This window comes from Macaca fascicularis, chromosome 7, assembly GCF_037993035.2.
Source record: "Macaca fascicularis isolate 582-1 chromosome 7, T2T-MFA8v1.1".
NCBI lineage: Eukaryota > Metazoa > Chordata > Mammalia > Primates > Cercopithecidae > Macaca > Macaca fascicularis.
Genome location: NC_088381.1, coordinates 9,211,023 through 9,228,000, shown reverse-complemented (window position 1 = coordinate 9,228,000; position 16,978 = coordinate 9,211,023). Strand labels below are relative to the sequence as shown.

At 38.2% G+C, this 16,978-nt stretch overlaps 1 protein-coding gene and 1 long non-coding RNA gene across 20 annotated transcripts in view; one reads left to right on the top strand and one right to left on the bottom strand.

The window, feature by feature from the left end:
• Positions 1-16,978, top strand: part of FMN1 (formin 1) — a 419,977-nt gene that overhangs the window by 234,760 nt on the left and 168,239 nt on the right. The window lies entirely within an intron of this gene.
• The window catches only part of LOC135971764 (uncharacterized), a 32,160-nt gene continuing 29,590 nt past the window's right edge, over positions 14,409-16,978 (bottom strand). Inside the window, exon 3 of the long non-coding RNA XR_010588002.1 lies at positions 14,409-14,897. This is a non-coding gene — a long non-coding RNA (uncharacterized lncRNA). The remainder of the gene's footprint in view (positions 14,898-16,978) is intronic.

Genomic DNA, 16,978 nt, shown 5'->3' with positions numbered 1-16,978 from the left:
CTTCCACCATGCTATCACCACCATCACTGCCACCATCAGGAGTAGGAATAAGAATAATGAAACATCCTCCAGTGTCATCCCAAAGGAAAGCAAGAGGTTGGATGTTAACCAGAAGCCTCATCTCTCATTCACTTATGGTTCCTGAACTCCAAGGGCTGCTAGTTATAATCCATTTCCCCTATTTGTGTGTGCATATTTGTGTGTGTATGTGTACGTGTGTGTCCCACAGGGGCACAGCTATGTAGTTAAAGTGAATGAATTTTAACCAGATTCTCAGAGATGAATTCCTTCAGTGTGTACCAAGAAAAAAACACCCAATACAACAAAAAGTTTATAAAATGTGTCACCGTTTTCTAGCTCTATCTGTATTTGGCTTTCATGGTAATCTGTGTTTGTGGTACAATTTTAAGAATGCCAGCTATTAGCAGGTAACATAATATCACCTTTCAAAATCTTTGTAGAACATGATAGTCTATAAATAAATAAACATATATAGAATGACTGATTTTGGTAATGGTGAGACTCTTAAAATATGATGTTATTTTAGGTTGGTTTCTTTATTAACAAATAGACTGCATTAACTTTCATACAGTACTTGATTAAATTTTATCAACATAACGTGTGCATAGAATTTAAAAAGTCAAGCAATATTAAGACTAAAAAAAAGCGAAAGTTCTGCCAATCTCAATAAAATTTCAAGGAATTTTTCATACAGACCACATCTGATCAGAATGAAATTAAGTTAGGAATCATGTGTCAATAATAAAAATAACTAACATGTCAGCATTGAAAACTACATTTTTTAAACTCTTAAGTCCAGGGGTACATGTGCAGGTTTTTACATAGGTAAAGTTGTGTCGTGGGAATCTGTTGTATAGATTATTTCATCACCCAAGTGTTAAGCCTAGTACCCATTGGCTATTTTTCCTGATACTTGACCTCCTTCCACCCTCCACCTTCTAATAGGCCCTAGTGTATGTTGCTCTCCTCTATGTGTCCATGTGTTCTCATCATTTAGCTCCCACTTATACGTGAAAGAATGTAGTATGTGGTTTTCTGTTCCTGTTTAGTTTACTAAGGATTATGGCCCCCCAGCTCAGTCTATGTCCCTGCAAAGGACGTGATCTCATTCTCTTTTATGGCTGCATAGTATTCCATAGTGTATATGTACCACATTTTTTTAATCCAGTCTATCATGTACGGGCATCTATAGGTTGATTCCATGTCTTTGCTATTGTGAATGGTGTTTTAATGAACATACATGTGCATGTGTCTTTATAACAGAATGACTTATATTCCTTTGGGTATATACCCAGTACCAGGATTGCTGGGTCTAATGGCAGTTCTGTCTGTAGGTCTTTGAGGAATCGCCACACTATCTTTCACAATGGGTGAACTAATTTACTCTCCCACCAACAGTGTAAAAGCGTTCCTTTCTCTCCACAGCTTTGCTAGCATGTTATTTTTTGACTTTTTAGTAATAGCCATTCTGACTGATGTGAGATCTCATTGTGGTTTTGATTTGTGTTTTTCTTTAATGGCCAGTGATGTTTATATGTATATATATATATGCTTGTTGGCCTCATGCATGTCTTCTTTTGAAAAGTGTCTGTTCATGTCCACTTTGCCCACTTTTTAATGGGATTGTTTTTTTCTTGTACATTTGTTGCAGTTCCTTATAGATGCTAGATATTCAACCTTTGTCAAATGCATAGTTTGCAAAGTTTTTCTCCCATTCTGTAGGTTGTCTGTTTACTCTGTTGATAGTTTCTTTTGCTGTGCAGGAGCTCTTTAGTTTAATTACATCCCATTTGTTAATTTTTGCTTTTGTTTTAATTGCTTTTGGCATCTTCATCATGAAATCTTCGCCCATGCCTGTGTCCTGAATGGTATTGCCTAGGTTGACTTGTAGAGTTTTTATAGTTTTGGGTTTTACATTTAAATCTTTAATTCATCTTGAATTCATTTTTGTATGTGGTGTCAGGAAAGGGTCCACTTTCAATCTTCTCCATATGGCTAGCCCTAGAACCATTTATTGAATAGGGAATCCTTTCCCAATTGCTTGTTTTTGTCAAGTTTGTCAGAGTTCAAATTGTTGTAGGTGTGCCATCTTATTCTGTTCACTTGGTCTGTGTGTTCGTTCTTGTATTAGTACCATGCTCTTTTGGTTACTGTAGCCCTGTAGTATAGTTTGAAATCAGGCAGTGTGATGCCTCCAGCTTTGTTCTTTTTGCTTAGGTTTGCTTTGGCTATTTGGGCTCTTTTTTGGTGCCATATGAATTTTAAAATGGGTAAAACTCCCTTATTTTTAAAAATGTATGATCACACCCATAAATAAATTGAGTTAAGAAAGTAATTATAATGGAATTTTTAAAACACTTAACAGCAGAAAACAAAAATACTGTACGACTCATAGGATATAGCTGAAACGTATAGTCATGAGTATTTATATTAGAAAAGTAAAAGATAGATCAAAAATCAACAAAGTGCTTTAAATCAATAACTAGAAAAATACAAATAAATCAAAGAAATTAAAAGGAAATATTAGGTTGAAGAACAGGAAAAAGCCATTTTACAGGTTAATTAAATATGGTCAAATATTTGTAATTTTCTGTGGTTTAACCTAATACATTTTAAAAGATGAGAATGGAATTTTTTAGAAGTTTAAGTTGAGTAGAGAACATCAATTAAAGACAAAAGTTTCTTCTTTGAAAAAAAAGGATAACATTCAAAAACTTTTTGCAAGATTGAGCAAAGCAAACATAAGTAATATTAAGGAAGTAAAAGTGAATGTAACTGCAGATGCAATAGAAATGTATAATACAATAGCATGAACACATTTTTGCCAATAAATGAAAATAATCTGAAATAATTTTCTAGAAGAATGTGAATGGTCAAAACAGTCAAGAAGTAGAACACCTGAATGGTTCCATAAATATTAAGGTAATGAAATTAGTAGTTTAAAATCATCACACGAAATGCGAGGTCCACTTTGTTTTATTACACCAAGCATGTATTTCTTACACAAAATATTAGAGAATAGAAAATCATATTAAACTCAAGGCTAGTATATATAATCTTGATAGCACAACCAGACAAGGGCAGGAAGTAAAAGAAACTACAGGACAATTTCTCTCATAAATATAGATATGAAGATCTTAACCAGAATATTAACAAATGAAATCCAGAAATATATAAAAAATGTTTGATGATTAACTGATTTATTCCAGACTAGCAAATTTGATTCAAAATTAGTAAATGCTTTTTATAAATAATGTAAAAATAGATGAAGGGGGAACTATATAATTAAAAAACGATGGGAAAATATTTGATTATGATTATGATTTTTAATGAAATTTTGTAACTAGGATTGTAAGGGAATAGCTTTAGCCTCAAAAAGAGTGTCCACAAAGCAGGCATGTGTCAAAGGCATATTTGGTGAAAATTTGAAAACTTTCTTTTTGAGATCAGTATGAAATAGGAAATATGATACCCATTTCTACCTCCTTTATTTAATCTAAGCAAGTGTAATAAGGCAAAGAAATCAAATAAAATATATTGGAAAGGAAGAAATGAGACCATGAATTGTGATTTTTCAGCATAGAAAATCTGTGTTGACGGATTAAAAAAATAAGAGAATAGAGTAAACCTAGTAGATATGAGATCAATACACAATAATCAGTTGCATTTTTATACACTGTTAACAAGTTGGAAAATTAAAATACCATTAGAGAGACATAAAATAAGTATAAATCTAAGCAAATATAGTCAAGAGTCAGTGTAGAAAATTATTAGACTTTATTGAAAGCATTAAAGTAGACCTAAATAAAAAGAGAGACATAATTCTCTTCATGAATGGGAAAGCCAGTACTATAAAGGTGTTAATTTTTCCCAAATTTCTAGTTTCAAAGTCATTTCAATCAAAATCTAAGAATTATTTGGAATTTAACAAGCTTATTCTAAAAAATTGCATGCAAGAACAAATGTTCAAAAAACAACTCCAAAAAAGAAAAACTAAGTGGGAGATATTCTACCTCATATCAAAGAAAATAAGGTAATAAGAACTAGTAGAGTACTATAGTATGGTAGTAATTGTCACAGGAAAAAAAATAAATAATGAGTGAAAAGAATTGAGAGCTCAGGAGCAAATCTATGCATATGTGGAAACTAATACATGATAAATGTGGTATCCCAGATCAGTGGACAAAATTGACTACGAATAAAAGTATTTAAAAGTTAAATATATATGGCAAAAAAAGGAAAATGGATCCCTACCTCACTTCATAAATAAAAGACAATCCCAGATGTAACAATGAGAAAGGAAAATTTTAACAATTTTTGAAAATAATATAGGAGCCTATCTTTTGGCCTCATATGGAAAAGACATGGAAAGCACAAGACAAATAAATACGACTACATTAAAATAAAATCATTGACATAAAGAACTCTTGCTCATCAAGACACCTTGAAGAGTATGAAAAGATATGCCACATGCTCAAAGACATTTGTAATACGTATAGCTAAGAATTGTTATCCAAAATGTTTGTGGAATTCTTACCAATCAGTAATAAAAAGAAACTATGCTACCTGATCGTAGTAGGTGGAATTATAGATCATGCACCTAGTCGCTCCATATGCTGACTTTGAAACAATTCATTTGTATTTAGCTTCTTAACCATCCCTGCCTCCCTCAACACAGGATGCCTCTTGTTCATGTATATCTGGTATTCTGCCTCCCACAGCTATACCTAGGAATTTGCCAGTCCTCCAGCTTCACATTTTCTGTTTTAAAACTTAAAGGGCTCTCCTAGTTTTATGAAAGATAGATTTTTGTCTTTCAAATCATCAATCTCATAATTTGGGGCTAATTTTTTAGGAGAAGAGGACGTCGAAAGGCCTTTACCACCTTAAACTCCAAGTGAATTTGATTTTCACATCTTAAAGCCTATTCCTTTGTTGCAATATAACTAATTAGGGTTGTACATCTTTGCTGGAATAATTATTTCAAGGGAAAGGACTAGAAGTCAGACATCTAGGTGTCTCTGGGCAAATCACCTGCCATGTGTGTGATGCTCTGGTTCACCTAGGAGAACCTCTGGGTACATATGTTCATGATTTTCATGATTCCAGTCAAGATGGGTGTAGACACTCACTTTTCATGGATGGCAGTGGGTAGGCTTTTTGAGTCACTATGTTACACCATTGACCCAATAGCCTGAATGATAGTATGATCATAGATAGAATGAGAGTATGATACACACTTGTTTCCCATGATAGCTGTGCTATGAGAGTAAAAAGGAGGATAAAACTAATTATGAGAGGCATGTGCTGGGACATAACACCGCAAGTCCTAACAAAATCTTGCAGCAATTCTAAAATATGTACTAAAATACAGCATTATTTCGTCTTTCTCTTTTTACCAACATTCCATGGAATATTTATTTTATATTCATGGAAGGAACTCAGCGAACCTGTTAGAAGCAATGTGGCACTTACGTATCAGCAGCTGTTAGCCAGAAAATTAACAGAGTAGAATGACTTGGGTTGTAAATAATGTACATTATGGCAATGGTAGCAGATGAAGACTATGTGAGAGGTTGTGTACAAAAGGAAAATGTGAGGTGCCCTAAGTAACTTTAAAGGAAGAATTGTTTCCCTTGGAGTTCTGTCTCAGATTTTGCCTTCCAGTGGCTTGAGGCACTGCAGCTAGGGGTGCTCACTGTCGCTGGCTCTTCACCTCTACACAGGAGTGGGAAAGAGCCAGGTAATTTGCATCATGGGTGCCCTGTGAATCGAAGGCCATCCATCATTTCTGATATCTTGAATGCAATGATTATCATATCAAAGACATATGATGACATTGAAGATAATAACTTTTCTGTTGCCCATTATCTCTAACCAGCTTGGAGTAATTATTAGCATGTGTTCTTTCCAAAGGCCTAACACTCTAAATGTTGGAAAGAAAAAGCCCTATTCGAGCCACCAAGGATATACGTGTGTGAGACTGGGTTGAAGTTTTTATTATTAGATGAGGAATTATATAGACAAGACAGGAAGTCCAAAGGTCATGGAAACTTTGTTGTTTAGAGGTTTCAGGAGGGCACTATGGCTGTGTGTATACTTGGGATTGACTTTCTATGAGAAAGTTGTCTCCGATACTTATTGAATGAGTACAATAGCTTTAGTAAAGGACTTTGTGGAGATTGATATTCTGAAAGGGGCACATGGGAAAAACCTCTGGAAATCAGGGATTATAGAAATATGCATACATACACACAAACACACACACACATATATGTATATGTATAAGCACTGTGCTAAGTGCCAATGATTGGGAACAAAATAGTACATTTATTTAGAGTCACTTCACCCCTCAAAATGTGGTGCATGGACCAGCAGCAACATAATCACCTAGAAGATGATGAGAAATATAAAAATACCAGCCCTTGTATTAGTTTCCTAGGGCTGACTTAACAAACTATCACCAACTGTTGACTTGAAACAGCAAAACTTTATTGTCTCATAATTCAGGAGTCTAGGAGTCTAAAATCAAAGCTGTTTGCAGGGCCAAGCTTTGGTAGCTCTGGTTCTGTCTGAAGGCAAGGCAGTGAATGCATTGATGTCTCTTGGTCACTTGTGGTCCAAGACTCCATGATCAATGGGAAAATGCATGTGATTTTGTTGGGGGTTTGTTTTCTACATTAGACAAAATCAGAAATCTCCTGCCCACAGCGCTACCTCCCCCACCCCAGCCCATCACACCCCCACACTGCCATGGCCTTCACCTGCTGTGGCCTCCGCATTCGCCTTCTGAGTGGAATTCATCAGCCAGAAAAACAAGAAAAGGGTTTTTCTGTCTCATCAGGATGGGGACGGGGTGCCAAATATGTTCTCAGACTCAGGACAGGGTGACAATTTGCCTTTTCACATTTCTTGGTGAAGAGCCTAGATCCTTAAAGTAAACTTCATCCAAGCAATTTTATGTGTCCCCAAAAATAAGGCCATGGAAGAGATTCAGACCTAACAGTTTGACTAAACAGTGAAGCTTAGTTTTCCTTGAAACATTTACTGGGACAGATTATCGGCTGTGGAAAAGCTGATTTTAATGGCATTATCAGGCCAGTTGACAGAGACTTCTCCCCAGAAGCCTACCAGGCCACACTGGCCATTAGCAGCAAGAGGTTTTTTTGCACCATGTCGGATGACATTTCATAATATGGCACTACACAGCCAGCCAACCAGCTCTTCTGGGTGTGATGCCGGAGTGGCAGGGGGTGGAGCAGGGAAGAAGAAGGGGACCAAGGAAACTGAATCAGCATTCGTAGTCCTGGGCACCTGCCAAGTAACAATTGCATATTTCCAAAGAAGCACTCGTTCTCCCTTAAGAGAGAAAGCAAGATGACTGTGGTCCGGCTCTTCCCCTCCCCCAGGCACTCCCTCCTGGCACTGGCTGGGAGGAATCGTTGCTTACCTGTCCCATCTGTAGTCACTGCTGTATTAGAAATGGTAGGGAGGGGACCAGAAAAGCCACAGCTATAAAAGGATTTTGCCAGTTGCTTCTCCCATGATTTTCTTCTGTGCATAAGGCCTATATCCATAGGCTACCATGCCTCATCACCTTGCATCGTTTTGTATCACTTCTTGGAATTTCTTTCCATTGGGAAACTCTTGCTCTATTTTCCCAATTAGATGTCTATTACTTAGAAGATTTTTTGATTTGGATGGTAGTTAAAGGAGAATAAAAATTAAACCTAAGACCTTCTTAATATTCTCTCTCATCCCACAAAGATACTGCTCTCTAATGCAGCTAAAGTTTATACCCTATACTAATTTATATTTATAATTTGGAGGTATTCAGACTAAAGTATCAGTGCAATCATCAGAGCCTGTAGCCTTTGAATAGGTGAATCGATTTCTTCATCTCTAACATAGGATTCTACTTGTCTTCCAACCCACTCCACAAGAATGTCTTAAAGAGAAACAACAGTCATTATGAAGGTACCTTTATCTATTTGGAAGCCCATGACTTAGAAGTGTAATAGATGACTGTTGCTAAGACAAGCTAACTTGTCATCGGTAGCATATCTACTTTATACGAACCAGTCTCCTAATGTCCATAGTTTGGCCAGGTGGTGCAATTCAGTGAGTATTGATGTGAAGTGTAAGCAAAAGATAACACTAGTTTGATAGCACAAAAATAGAAGTTGTATTTTTTTAGAATTGTACTTGAGAGAATCAGATTGCCTAATTTATGTGTATTCCCCACTCTGTTGTTCAGTCTTACCAAGAAAGGCCAGATCATGCATGCACTTGTTCTGTGTAGCTGACCGTGTACCCTATGTGGATATTTGGTATACAGGTCGAGTATCCCTTATCTGAAATGCTTGAGACCAGAAACGTTTCAGATTTCAAATTTTCCAGTTGAGCATTCCAAATCTGAAAATCCAAGACCTGAAATACCCTACTGAGCGTTTCCTTTGAGCACTGTATCAGCGCTCAAAAAGTTTTGGATTTTGAAATACTTCGTATTTTGGAGTTTTTGAGTTTTGAATTTGGGATGCGTAACCTGTATGTCATTGTCATGAAAGTCAATGTCTACTCATATATATAGATTCTGCATTTGTTCGTTTGTTTCTGGTGAGGTGAAACAGTTGATTCAGACAGGCAAAGCAGCAACTTCCACATGCCCTTAGTTCCCTGAAGTGCCAGCAGCTATTCATGGGTGATAACACGTGTGGCTGTATTTGGACAGACTCTGTGCTTATTCGCCAGGCTCTAGGATAAAACTGACTGTGCTGGAGATGGAAACCCTGTGACTGGCACTGAGTATGTTCAAATGTGAAACTTAAGCCAAAGAGCAAAATATCCACTCGATCTGGTATAGGTATGAATGTGTTTGGTGTCTAGCAAAGGTGTAGATGTAGAAATTAATCATCTTCCTTTCAGACAGGGAAGGCTCCGTGGAAGAAGAGGGCTTCTGTGTTTCTCTGAATTTTGTAGCTATGCCAGACTCACTTGGCTGAGCAGACTTCCAGCACTTGTGGTCTATTCAGAACCATTTATTTTTATTTTTACTTTTGGCCCTGTCTGCCAAGCTCAGGCAGAAAGCTGAAGATATACAGTGTACAGATTTTCTGTAGATGTGAAAATCCCACTGGACCTGACAAGAATTCTTTCTCAGCCCGTCTGGCAGAACTTTTCTAGCTGAGCCGAGGGTATGATTTTCCCAGTGTAGCAAATCTGTCTTCCTATTTTTGTCTTAATTCTTGTTCACAGAGGCAGGCTTTAAAAAAATTCACGTATGTGAGGAATAATAAAAATTTGTCTATACCGGCTTACCGTACAGGTTTAGCTAGTGTGGGCCTGCCTTTCCCCCTCTGGAAGGCATTGGGAGAGTTCCTTAGGCAATGTAATAGTACGCATGTGTGACATGCCCTAATCCTGGCGTGTGGCAGGGGTCTGGAAAGGCTTTGCCTTAAACTAGGCATGTCTAATAGGGTTTAACGCAACCTGCGAATTTGCCCCTGCACAAGGTCAGCTTGTAGGTCAGCCGAATGCTGCACAAATGGCAATTCTCCTCCAGACTGTGATTCTTCCTAGGAGAAGACCATGGGCTGCCAAGTTCAGCTGACTCTAGATAGGACTGAGATCAACAGAGGGCTTGCTAACATCTCCCAAAAACTGATTTTTGACAATTTGATGTAAAACATCTCTTGTTAACAAAGAAATGCTGATCTTGAGGTTTCTGAAGAAGCTTAGTGTAGGGGATGGTGACCAGCTGTTTTCTACCTTCCTTGAGAGCAGAAAAAGATAGTTCAAAATGGGAGCATGAGGAATTTGAGTCAAACAGCAGGTAAAATAGTTCACTGCCAAAAGTTTCTTAATACTAGAAAGTGACTTTGAGGATTATTACATATCAAGTAATACGCATATGAGGACAAGGAAGAATGAAAAGTGAGTATGATAAGGGGTCATAGACTAGGAATGGGATGCACAGTTTAATTTGTGTTTACGATTAGCTGAAGTAGTACTATGTTTTATTGTTTGAGAGAAAACGGCTATAAATGTGTGCATTATCTAAATGTAACCTTAATAATTTCTTAAATTGTGCACATTCTTGTAAAGTAAGGTCTGTACTTAAATACGTGGACTTCTTGGCCAACCCAGAGGCAGAGGGATAAATCAGATGAAATTTGTAGGTTTCTTCAGTGCGAAGTGTTAAATGACTCCGAAATCCAATTCAACCAGAGTAACACTGGATAAGCAAAATTTTACAAAGACTTGCACTCTCCAGTAAATGTTTTCTGAACTGTCTTTCCTGAACAGCCTGGAGTAGCCACTTTTCCCCCCCAAGAACCTACATGGAATAAAATCAAGTTGGGAGGTTAAAGCATAAATTCTATGTACTGGCTTCACATAAACTCGGAAAATCATTATTTTGACATTCATATTACTGGTTACTGCAGCTTGATTTTTTTCACAGGCTGCTTTTTATGTTGCGTGGGGATAAGGCACAACCTGTGAGTCAGGGGCTCTCGGGGAACCCTTCCTTTGTTATTTACCTAAGGCAATCTAACTAACTCCTTTTAATATGGGGAAGCTGGATACTAATACAGTCAGGAATCCCACTGATGTCTAACAATCAAATGTGATAAACTGACCTCATGGTTTTGTGAAAACCTCTACTGCTGTTGGGTCCAAATGCCCAGAGGAACCTTTACCCTAGTGGCCATGAAGAATAGAAAGAGTCCTTTCTGTTTGGACACCCAGACCATGAATTACAGTGTCTTTTGGGGTTCATGTTCTGCAGAGCCTGTCATCTCTCAAGACTCCTTGATGGAGAGGTTTTATAAAAGTGAGATCTGGATTTTTGTTTCAGAAAAAAGACACTGGATGTAATGTTCTTTTGGGAATGTGTTTGAGTTACCTGGAAAAAGATTGTGCTAGAAACAGCCACCTTTTTCAAACCCCCTTTTTTAAATAAGAGTGTTGGCATTTTCAAGGATTGTGTACCTAAGAATAATTACAAACTCTTTTAAGTTACTGATCCTATGAATAGCTCCTGTATCAGTTATTTATGTATGTTTGCCCTCTTTAAACTAGTCTTTGAACTCCAGTAAACACACACACACACACACACACACACAATTTTTATTTTGTTTGCAGTAGACATAGGAATTTGCATATTGTGTGGACTGTCTGCCTTTCAGCATTGGTACAATGATAAGTAAGGGCAGGCCTAGAAATATAAGGCTGAAGGCTGATCTCCTGACTTTTCTCTTAATAACTGGTTTACTAGATCATGATGTTGATCCCGTTCCACAGCTGGCCAAGGGGTCATTCATGAAAGCTCAGCAGGCAAAGGTTGAAAACTAGAGGGAAGGACTGTTGTAGTTTATGGCTACAGTTCTCAGTTTTTGTATTTCTACTTAGATTGTGATATTGTTGGGAACCTTTTCCTTAGACCAAATAACTGAAAAATTGTCAAAATAGCACAGAATGCTAGTATCAAACAGAAGCTTACAGAGTGGGTTGTGCTTAATAATTAGATTTTTAAGTTAATAATCAGTTTCTTACAACTTTTGTATTTGAAATCTGTGGTTATATAAATATATACATTAAATTTCCTACCATAAAAAGAACAGAATATTAAGTATCTGACAATTTCAGGCAATTTATGATTCTAAAAATTTTCCAGATTATCACTGTGATCACCAGTCCACAGCGTTCAGTAAATAAATACATAGATATGAAAGGTGTAATTCATTGAATTCGATTTCTTTCAAGTGCAGTATAAGAGATGTCAATGGATTTGGGAGAATAAATACCCAGTATTAGTTTATCTTCATATAGTTTTTCTCTTCCAAGGGGAATTTTTGAAATTCACTTTTTCTCTCTAAAAGTTAGCTTACTAATAATGCATATAATCCAATAAAAGAAAAGCCAGGGAAATTTTCCATTAAAAGACGATTCAACATAAATTGCGTTCTGGTTATTTGAAACTTAACAATGATTCTAAAAAAGTATTCAGAAAGCAAAGTAATAATATTGGTTGATAACACATAAAAAAACAAATTTTGTCATGTTCCACATCTTTGTTCTCACTTTTTCTTGTTCTCTTCTTCAGTTTTCTTCACTCTTGTCTTTTTTTCCCCTTAATATTTTCTTCCTCACTACTCTACAATACATTCTTCAGTAATGGGTATATATCTGGGTAAGGAGGTTGTAAGATTTGATAATGCACATAAAAAATGAATTACCATAACAATTTGGTTAGCTGTGCTTCTTGTTTTAATGCCCCAGCAGTGAGATAGCTATACATACTTTACAGGACTCTTGAGCCTCAAGTATTGTTATCACTCTGGAAGTCCACAGGGGACCACTAAAGGAATAACGGTTTACAATATTGCAATGCTCACTGCCCCCAGCGCACAACTGTCCATTTGGATTAGCTGATGTGCAGAGGAACACAATACCAGTGCTTAGTGGAGGTGTAGTAAAAGGTCGTTCTGTTCCCTCTTCTTCCCTTTGAAAATGACTTTTATGTACAGCAGGTTCTTTGTAAATCTTTTTTCCTCTTATTTAGCTAAGTCCTTATTTAAGTGTATTTGCATTATACCAGCCTACTAGATCTAGTAATTGGAAAATATAGCAAAAACAATATAAAGACAATTCATAAGATGTGACTAATAAAAATCATTAAAAATGCAAAACAAAATCATGAAAACACATTTCACCTATTTTTCAGCCAACAGTTTTAAAATTGGTAATACCTAAAGTGGGTGTGGGAACAGAAAAACAGTCACTCTCAAATACTTGGCAGAGTAAGTCTAATAAACAATTCTGAAATATTTATCAAATTTTCAAATGGGCACATTATTTGAATGATTTCTGTGAGTCCTATGAAAATACAAACTTGCATGATTAAGGATATATCTGCATGCTTGTTCATTGTAGCGTTCTTAACAATTGACAAAATTTGGAACATTTATTCAGAGTCTCTCTCTGTCACCCAGGCTGGAGAGCAGTGGCTTGATCTTGGCTCACTGCAACTTCCGCATCCTGGGTTCAAGCAATTCTCATGGCTCAGCCTCCCGAGTAGCTGTGATTACAGGCGTGAGCCACCACACCCCCCTATTTTTTGTATTTTTAGTAGAGATGGGGTTTCATCATGTTGACCAGACTGGTCCCAAACTCGTGGCCTCAAGTGATCCACCCACCTTGACCTCTCAAAGTGGTGGGATTACAGGTGTGAGCCACAGTGCGTGGCCAAAATTTGGATGATTTCTAATTGTCTTTTAGCAGGGGAATACTTAAATGATGTGATGTTTTTAGAAATTGCTCTGCCTGCGCTGACAAGGAAGATGTCAGTAATGTATTTCTACATGGAAAAAAAAAGTTAGTGAAAAAAATTGTGCAATAAAATGTACACTTTTTCCCTCTTTTAGTCTTCAAGTTTCCTTTTTCCTCATGTATACTTCCAACGCTTTCTCCTCACACCCTGCTAGCCAAATTTCTAACCAATCTCAGGAAAATCTAAGTATATACCAAAGTCTTGGGTTGTACTGAACCATTTCTTTGTGTGTTCACAAGTCCAATGTGTTATTTTCCTTCATTTGTTTCCTTTCAGTTATTTTGCGTATCTTGATTTAAGGAAGATCTTTTAAGACATGTTTCTTCTACTCTTTTTCTCGTTATTCTTCATTTCTAATTCTTTTCCTTGTAGTTTGTTTGGTACTGTCCTCCAATTATGAAGGAGAGGCCAGCCCCCTTTCAGTGAAGCCTGACTCAGTCTCAGATCAGTCTGCTCTTACTTTCACTACCAACATGGCCGTATGAGCCACTTTGTGACTGGGAACACTTTGGTGGAACCCAACCACTTTCGTCTTCTCTCTCTATCCATGGATAATATGGCATTTGCCTCTCAGAAACTGAAAGTGGGAAAGGGGGAGGTAATGTCATCAAGATGGAATAGAAAATGGCGGATCCTTGTTGCCCCATGGAGACGCCAGTTTAATGATACATGGACCAGTTCCCTTTGTGAGAAATTCAGAAATTAGTTAAGAGCCTCCTACACCCCAGGTGAGCATGAAACCAGTTGTATTGAAGCTAATAGGAAAATTCGTGGCACCCACTCATCTGACTGCCTCCCTGGCACAATACACTGATTTAGAAAAAACTACCTCCTGGCTGCTCCTTCAGGAGGGGGAGAAAAGACTGGATCTTGTGTCTAATGTTCAGACTTTTGGGGAGGTACTTGAAAGACCGGTTTCTGTTGTGTCTCAATCTAAGAGCTAACAGGGAAAGATGCCAGGTTGGAAACCACTGAGAAGAAAGATGATGGTATGAATTAGCGTGCATTCATTGCAATTGCCCCTCACCCTTGCTCGGTTCAGAGTAAGTGAGAGTAAACCTCCAAATCCTGGCTTCTCCCTGGAGAAGGAAGAAGTCGGAGCATCCATCCAATGCTCTAGCTTTTCAGAGGGCTGCCTAAGAGACTGATTTCTGTCTTGTCCGACTTGGAGTGCTGATGGGACACAGCATACTCTAGATGCCTGGAGACTGCTGAGAACAAAAAGCTAGGTGGCCTGCAGCCCAGTAGACAGAGACCCATACAGCTCAGCAGGTCCTCCCACAGAGATTGTAGGGGAAAGAAGAGTGGAGCTTGTGTCTATTGTTTCACCTTTTCACAGTGTTGTCCAAGGAACTGTTTTTTCTTCTTCCTCTGCTTCCTCCTCCTCTTCCTCTTCTTCATCTTCATCATCTTCTTCTTCCTTCCTTTCTTTCCTTCTTTCTCTTTCTCCTCCTCCTTCTCCTCTTCCTCCCACTCCCCCTCCTCTTTTCTCCTTTCTCCATTTCCTTCTTCGACTCTATGTGTTCATGGGACTTGATATACTCTAGATGTTTGGGGGCAGATGAGAACAAAAATGAACTGGACAGCTTACACCACCTCCGGAGAACCTGCAGTACCATAGACAGACACTAGAGAGAGCAGGGATTATGAGCTCCTGAAAAAGCAAAATCCCTCTAATTGAGAATTCACATACATAAATCCAGAGAACATTTATCTACAGAAAAGACTTGAGAATCCCCCAGAGACGTTAGCTGGGCTGATTGGCAAAGGTCTTTCACTGTATGAAATCAGTCTGTAAAGAATGGGAATGGTGACTTCTTTTTCAAATCCCAACACAAAGTAGCAAAGCACACAAAGAAACAGGAGCGTGGACCAACCAATGGAACAAAAAAAATCAAATAAACCAATCCTAAAGACACCGATGTATATGGATTACTTGACAAATAATTCAAAATAAATGTCATAAAGATGCTCAGTGAGCTCTGGAAAAAGATACATGAACAAAATGGCAGTATCAACAGAGAAAATATTATAAAGAACCAAACAAATATTGGAGCTAAAGAATACAATAACCAAATTTAAAAACTCACTAGTGGGGTTCAATAGCAGACTTAATGAAGCAGAAGGAGGAATCACATAAATCAAAGAGATCATTTGAAATGATCTATTTAGAGGAGCAAAAAGAAAAAAATGAAGAGGAGGCTTGGTGCAGTGGCTCACAGCTGTAATCCCAGCACTTTGGGAGGCTGAGGTGGGCAGATCACGAGGTCAGGAGTTCAAGACCAGCATGGCCAACATGACCAGCAAAACCTCATCGAGGTCAGGAGTTCAAGACCAGCATGGCCAACATGACCAGCAAAACCTCATCTCTACTAAAAATACAAAAATTAGCTGGGTGTGGTGGTGCACACCTGTAATCCCAGCTACTCAGGAAGCTGAGGCAGGTGAACCGCTTGAATCTGGGAGGTGGAGGTTGCAGTGAGCCAATATCATGCCATTGCACTCCAGCCTGGGTGACAGAGCAAGACTCCATCTCAAAAAAAAAAAAAAAAAAAAAAAAAAAAAAGAGGGAAGAAAGTCTAAGGGACGTATGGAACACCATCAAGCAGATCAGTATACACATTATGAGAATTACAGAAGGAGAAGGTAGAAAGGGAGGAAAGTATATGGGAAGAAATAATGGTCAAATATCTGGGGAAAGAAAGAAACATTCAGATTCAAGAAGCCCAATGGATCCCAATTAGGAGAACTCAGAAGACCACACTGAGCACATTGTTGTCAAATTGTCAGAAGTTAAAGACAAAAAGAGAATTTTGAAAGCAGGAGGAGAAAAGCAACTCATACAAGGGCACCCCAGCCAGACTATCAGAAGATTTCTCAACATGAACTTGCAGGCCAGAAGGACATAGGGTAATATATTCAAAGCAATGAAAGAAAATTACCAAGTAAGAATACTATATCTAAGAAAACTGTCTTTTGGTTAGGTGTGGTGGCTCACACCTGCAATCCCAGCAATTTGGGAGGCTAAGGCAGGCAGCTCAGAAGGTCAGGAGTTCGAGATCTGCCTGGCCAGCGTGGTGAAATCCTGTCTCTACTAAAAATACAAAAAATTAGCTGGGCATGGTGGTGCGTGCCTGTACTCTCAGGTACTCGGGAGGCTGAGGTAGGAGAATTGCTTGAACCCAGGAGGCAGAGGTTGTGGTGTGTGAAGATCATGCCATTGTACTCCAGGCTGGGTGACAGAACAAGACTCTGTCTCAAAACAGAAAGGAAAAACTGTCTTTCAGCCAGAGACAGCGGCTCATACCTGTAATCCCAGCATTTTGGGAGGCCAGGGCAGGTGGATCACCTGAGGTCAGGAGTTTGAGACCAGCCTGGCCAATATCGTGAAACCCCATCTGTACAAAAAATACAAAAATTAGCCCATTATGGCAGGGGACACCTATAATCCCTGCTACATGGGAGGCTGAGGCAAGAGAATCGCTTGAACCTGGGAGGTGGAGGTTGCAGTGAGCCAAGATTGCACTATTGCACTCCAGCCTGGGCGACAGAGTGAGACTCAGTCTCCAAAAAAGAAAAAAAAAAGGAAAAGAAAAAGAAAAGAAAAACTGTCTTTCAAAAACA